The sequence below is a fragment of the Enhydra lutris genome, unplaced genomic scaffold (genome assembly GCF_002288905.1).
Source record: "Enhydra lutris kenyoni isolate GAN:26980312 unplaced genomic scaffold, ASM228890v2 scaffoldscaffold63, whole genome shotgun sequence".
NCBI lineage: Eukaryota > Metazoa > Chordata > Mammalia > Carnivora > Mustelidae > Enhydra > Enhydra lutris.
Window position 1 is genome coordinate 4,083,195 of NW_019154147.1, and position 7,309 is coordinate 4,090,503.

The following is a 7,309-nucleotide window of genomic DNA, read 5'->3' on the forward strand; positions in this document are numbered from 1 at the left end:
CTCTCATACACTTAGATGGGACTTGATTTACAAAATGCATGTGGGAAGACAGGTGCATCTCTAATTAATAGTCTGAGTCATCAAGTCCAGGTTTTTGTGGGGTTTTAAGTTCTCAGGAGTGACATAGTTTGAGGATCAGGGTTAGCTTCGGAATAAGCCAATCACCTCTCCACTGAGGACAAGAGCAATTTATTCCATGTTAATGGAAAAGAGTGGAAGATTTTGGCTCAACAAATGTGCATTTGGATATATGTGAGCATACATGCAAATGTACATATGTGCCTATGAATATATATGCATTTTGGATATTTCTAGCTTTCATTGTAAGAATTTTAAACATTTTTCTTTTGTTTCATTGAGTTGGCGTGAGTATAAAAATAGTATGAGTGATGCTGTCCAGGAAATATATGAGAAATTTCTGGGCATTTTCAATCTGTGGATAAGCATTGTGATTTATAATATTTTACTTGGTATGGTAAATGTTCATTCAGAGTGGCACTTAGGACATGCAGTTCTTTTATTAGAACTACAGGAATCGAGACTAATTGCTTTTAATAAAGCAGTTCCAAAGCAGACATAATGAAGGAGCTTATCTATTGCCTAGCCATTGGCAGAACCAAAAATCCTGGAGATAGATTTAAGTCTGTGTATTTAAAATGAAAATCATGGGGCGCCTGGGTGGCTCAGTTGTTAAGCGTCTGCCTGCAGCTCAGGTCATGATCGCAGGGTGCTGGGATCAAGCCCTACAATAGGCTCCCTGCTCAGCGGGAAGACTGCTTCTCCTTCTCCCACTCCCCCTGTTTGTGTTCCCTCTCTCGCTCTCTCTCTCTCTCTCTCTCTGTCAAATATATAAATTTAAAAATCTTTAAAGAAACAAAGTAAAATGAAAATCACAGAATCCGATAAATCAAACAAAAAACTGGCAGGTGTTGAAAGAGTTCTGGAAGGAATTAATCCAGAGCTGTCTTGTGGGCGCTGCCCACTGCGTAACTCAGCAGGTAAGAGGGCTGATAGAGTTGTGAGTGAGGTAACTGTGTTTTCTTACTCCACCCTCACAAAATATAACATCTCTGTCAAGCACTAATGAGTTATTCTGCACAGCATTCTTGGAAGCAACGTTTTGAGTGTATGAAGCATCTTTGCCATGATATGGAAGAAGTAGATTGGATCAAACCCTCCTTAATTGCCTTCCTGCTTTGGCATCTGTGAGTGCCCATGTTTACACATCAGGTTTCCTGTAGGGATGACCCTAGATGGCAGTCAGTTGCATGAGTGCAGGCTGGGAAGGCAGAAGGCTGTTCGGACACCTCAGGTGACTCACCTCAGGTGACTCGGCGCTTAGAGCTCCTGCCCTACCTGGCAGAGCCTGCCAAGGTCACTCACTGCTGCCTGGGTTGAAGCACTCAAGTCACCGAGTGCCTAGAGAGTCATGCTTGTGTGGGGATGGGAGTGGGGAGGTGGGGGGTGTGGGAACCCTCTCTCCTTTCCACTCAGTTTTGCTCTCAACCTAAATCTGCATTAAACAATTAAGCTTATGAATTTAAAAAAAAAAAAAAACTAAAAACTAAATACCAGAAGGTATGGCGGTTCTTCAAAACAGTAAACATGGAATTACCACAGGATCCAGCAGTTCCACTTCTGGGGATATACCTAAAAGAACTGAAAGCAGAGCTTGAACAGATGTTCCTAGAACGTTATTCCCAGTAACCAAAAAGTGGAAGCAACACAAACATCTATCAGTGGATGAATGAGTAGGGAAAATGGAGCATGTACATACAATGGAATATTATTTGGCCTTAAAAAGATACAAAATTCTGACACATGCCACAACATAGATGAACTTTGAAGAAACTAAATGAGATAAGCCAGACACAAAATGACAAGTATTATATGATCCCACTTACATGAAGTATCTGGAGTTTTTAGGCTTATAGCCAGAAAATAGAATGAAGGGTGCCAAGGTTTGGGAATAGAGGAGAATGGGGAGTTGGTATTAAATGGGTAGTTTCACTTTGGGAAAATGAAAAATTTCTGGAGATGGATAGTGGCGATGGTTGTGCAACAATGTGAATATACTTTAAAAATGGTAAATATGTATATATCTTACCCCAGTAAAAAATAATTAGTTAACTAATAATTAATTAGTGATTTTTTTAAACTCAATACCGGAGGTCACTTTCCTTCCAAGAATGTTATGCAGAATAACTAACTAGTGCTTGACAAAGTTATTACAGTTTGCGACGGCGAGGTGAGAATTGTTGGCGATGGGCCTCAGACCTCCCTCCGCCCTGACTCTTTCCCTGGAACCCTTTGGGCAAAGGCAAGGGATCTGCAGAATGTGTACTTCAGTCCCAGGGAGGGTTTTCTGTGAGGGCAAGGACAGGTCTGTCAGAAACTCCCAGAGCAATTTGCCATAAACAGCTGTACTCTCAACCAAATGCCCCTGACACCGACAGGAAAGCTGTTTCACTGCGATGGAGGGAGTGGTGCCTACCTGTGCACCTGTAACGGGGCTGCTCAGTTCATCTGAATTGTGTGTTCCCCAACGAGTCCAAGTATATATATAAAGCACCAGAATGCACGGCCTTACCTGTGTGCTTCGCTAAGACACGTAACAGGTCTTCCTCAGTAGGGACGGACGCTGAGGAACAAACTAGGGGATATAGACTTGATTATAATATTAGCCACAGATTGAAGCCTAGTAGGAAAAGGGAAGTCTATGGAACAAAATTAATAGCAGATAATTCTCCTGGAACAGGACCTCAAATTATTATAATGCCTGTTCTCCAGACTCCAAATGAAATATAAAATACCCCTCATCACCAAATCACTATAGTTTTAGGTGTCAGTGTACCTGTGTCACAGAACAATTTAGTCAGTCCTGCAGTTCTGGGAGGAATATGCAGGATTGAACTTACAAGGTTGATCTCTTTGGACCCGACTTTGGGGAGATTTTGCTTTTTATTCTATGTTTCCTGAAAGCTGGACTTGGAGAATGGTCAGCAGAGTCTCGTGGGAGCCAGGAGCCATGATTTCCTCAGACCTCCTGTACGACGTTCAGGTCCTGGCTTGAGTCTGACCAGGGCTTATCATTCCTTAAGAGTAGTGCATAAGGACCCACAGTTCCAGAAAGCTCAGAAACCCATTTCCTAAATTATCCCACGCCCTCTTAAGGGAGGTGGAAGGAATAATCAGGGAATAACCAAGATTATTTGTGTGTCTGTGTGTGTGTGTGTGTGTGTGTGTGTATTGCATACATATACGTATGTATATATATATGTATTTGGCTTAAGGCAAAGGTATAACCAAGAGAGAGAGGAAATTAACTCATCAGTGTTAAATCAGCCCCATCATTCCTACCCAGACTCTCCAAACCTGCTTGGAGATAAACTCTCTAGGTCATGGTGAGAGGGCAAAGTAAAGGTTTCAGCAACTAAGATATCAGAAACTGGAATTAAAGGTTTTTATAGAAAAGACAATCCAGGGCAGCAAGTCCAAGAGACAGAAAAGCAAATGTTTCTTCATCCTTGACATCCTCTTGTGGCTGCCTTCTCCTTAAGCCTGAGTTGAAATGACATGGCTGTAGAATCAAATCAAAATAAACTCAACCCCATGAGTTCAGAGACTTAATTTTTAGATGGACACAGTGACATGGGTTTCCCCCAGAGAAGACCAGCAAACCAAGTCACCCAGATGGAATGACGTAAGGTAGAGAATACCAACAAAGATAGACCCTTGGGGGCTCCCCTTGTAGGCTCTCATGTTTCCTAGGAATCAGATTGCCTCGTTCCAGACACTGAATTCATGTTTGGTGACGGCTTAGCTACCTGGAACCCAACTAACCAGAAGCCTGAATTAACTGACCTTCACATTTCCGCACCCCTAGTTGACCCCCACCCGCACACCCCACCCTACCTACCGCACACATCCCACTTCCCATTTTCAGAAATAGATATTCAGAAAACAAGATAGTTTTGCTTTAGTAAAAATGGAGAATATACCCTGGGGGATATCTATACCTGATGACACGGACCTGCTGAATCATTGAGAATGGTTAAATGTTTTAAAATTAGGAAAAGAAACTACTTTGGAAATATTTTGAACAAAAAGCATTTCTTAGCTATCTGCCAATTGACCAGAAACTTGAAACAAACAAAAATCTTCCTGTCCTCAAATTAGTCCAGTTAACTGAAGTTTTATTTTAGCTATTTTCATGCCCTAATTAATAATCTAAAACTGTTGACTTCTGGAAGAAAAATACATCATTTTTATTCTTCTTGAAAAACTGTGCAGGTTTTGGCTTTTACTGCCTTTCCAGTGTCCGAGTTTAAATTTCAGATATTGTCCTTAAGTTTATCATGCTTGGAAGCAATTTAAAAGTTGTGATATTAATGATATTAAGAGTACTATAGAAAATAATTTAATGAACATATATATTTATTTCCTGGAATTACTGGAAAACCATTGGCATAGTTTTGAAGCCAATTCTGTTGTATTTTTTTAAAAGAATGTATGATATATTTACTTGTAGCATGCAGTTTCACAATTATGTTCTGCTCGAGACATCATCAAAATTAATTTTCGTTCTCTGCATATACCCTAATGGTACAGACAGGGGTGATATCACCAGCATGGTAATATACATTAATATGTAAATAAAAAATTTCAACTGGTATTCCCTGTGAATCTCCAAATAAACTCAGCCATGCATATTATAAAGTTGCTCTACCAAGTGATTATCAGTTGTAGCACAAATAGTTTATCTACTTATTCTAGTAATTTCCAGTCTGTTGCTTTTAGAAATTATTTATAGGGTCTCTTTTGGATGTGCCATTCATTAGCAAAGTGACACTTCTGTCTGAGCCATGATTTAACACAAATGGGGGCACCGTGCTCTTACAAGGACACCGCCCCACCCTCCCCCATTAAACTGGTCATTGTGATGGCCCTACCATCTGGAGGTTTGCTGCAGCTGGAGAGTGCCAGGACCATGGATCATGATGCGAAAGAGTGGTATTTGCAACGTTTTAGAGTGTAGCAAGATTCTTAAGAGTCCTCGCAGAACTTAACTAGAAGCTTTAATCTATTGTTTCTAGTAGATTTTTCCTGTATTTCATGTCTGACTTGTCACCAGGCCAGATTATTATACTGGGTTCCATGTATTAATTGTTTCTAATTAGTAGGAAGAGCAGAATCAGAGAATAATTAATTGTTTCCTTTCATCAAAGCAGAAGTAACTTTATTTTCCTGATTGTGAAAGTAATATGTTTATTGTACATAACTTATAAAATAACAGAAAAGGGAAGAAAACACATTATCTATAATCCAGCCACCTAGATAGCACCTGACTGTTAAATACTTTTGTGTATTTTTCCAGACTTTTTTCAATTAATCAGATAATTCCAAATTTACAAGCAGTATTCTGGACTGATTATATCTTACAAATTTGGTGGAGTTTAAGAATGATGACTTCAGGTATCAGTTTCTAGGACAATGATCTCTTTCTTATTTTTCTCATTTCAAATTACATTAATCAACTCTTGTAAGAACAGATACCTGTGTAGATACACCATTATCTCTATCGAGCGGAAATCAGTATTAACTGTTTTTTTTTTCATTTCTGCATTTTGTTAATAAAAATGATTATTGAGTGGCCTTGCAAGATCCTCATGGGCCTCTGGAATTAGAAAAGAAGCATTTAATTATGTACAGGATGGTTTTCATGTTAGATCTACTCATTGTATTCTAATTACGTAAAAATTCATATTCAGTATGCTCTACAGAATTTGCCAGAAATGGGAAAGTTTGGTTAGCCAGATCCCCTTTCCCCATCCATAATCCAAACAATATGTTCTCCAGTAGAACTCTAATTTTATACCTGATGGTAACAAAATGTGATTCAAATATATCCTTTCTTGTGCTATGAACCAGAGTTTTCCTTCAACTTTGTATCCTTTATCCCCCTTCAAAGAAACTTCTCTTCAAATTCTTCTGGTATAGTGTGATAACTCCTGGGATTGTGTTGGTAACTCTGTGCTTCCCTTTGGAGAATGCTAGGACTATTTTTGTTTTTTGGGTTTTTTTTTTTTTAATTATTTAGTTATTTAACACAGAGATTGAGAGAGAGCACAGCATGGGGAGAGGGAGAAGAAGGCTCCCTGCTGAAGGGGGAACCTGTTGTAGGTATCGATCCCAGGACCCTGGTATTATGACTGGAGCAGAAGGCAGACCTTTAAACTGACTGAGCCACCCAGTTGACCCGAGAATGCTAAGGCTTTGGATCAGGATGAATCCTAATATGTAGCCAAGGTTAGGAAGGACTTTGAGCACTGAAAGAAAACCCTGATTTTAAAAAAAATTAGGGGATTATTAAAAGATTCATCTGAGAAATAGTGTAGGAATGTTATCTGCAAGTCTTTTGTCAACAGAAACACTACATCAAAAACTAATGATGGGGAGGGTATGTGCTATGGTGAGTGCTGTTAAGTGTGTAAAGTTGGCGATTCACAGACCTCGACCCCTGGGGCTAATAATACATTATATGTTTATAAAAAAAATTAAAAAGTTTAAAAAAAACTAATGATGTACTATACAGTGGCTAACTGAACATAATTTTTAAAAAAAAGGGTAGGAAGTCTATAATGAGCAGCTGCTAGAATAGATTTTATTTTAAAAGATTAATCTATATTTGGCATGGGTATGACTAGGTCTTCTCCCCTGTGTCAGACTGAGGTTCTTTGAAAGCAGATTCTTCTAGCTTCTTCTCTCTGCATCCCTTCCCATCCTTTGTGCCCTTGTTTATAATCAGAACTCAGTAGGTACTGAATTAATATTTCTGTGTCTCTTGAGTGACAGATGAATGAACGTGCTCATTAAATGCAGGTACTACGTTTGCCTTCTTGCTACAGAAGTCAAAGGGTGTTTTGATAAAAATCCGTGATTGTTAAATGCTCAGGTTGGTTGGCTCCAGGTGTGGGGAAGTGGTATACAGTCCTTTGATCCTCCCTAGGAGAAGGAGATGCTAATGTGGATAATAAGAATTTGCTACTTTGTCTTCAGTTTCGGTTTGACCGCCTCGCTTCACTGAGTCACAGCTCTCGCTCTCCGGGACGGGCATGTCATTTAAGCCTGAGACTGTCCCTTGGACTGTTTATGACATTGTACCTGAATTTCCCACTACATGAACAGCCAGCGTTTGTCATAAAATTTCAAGAACACGTTAAAAGTTATTTGGTTTGTAGTTGACATTGAGATTAACTTTCTCTAACCTAAACCAGTGAAAACCAAAATGCTCCTCACCACATAAAAG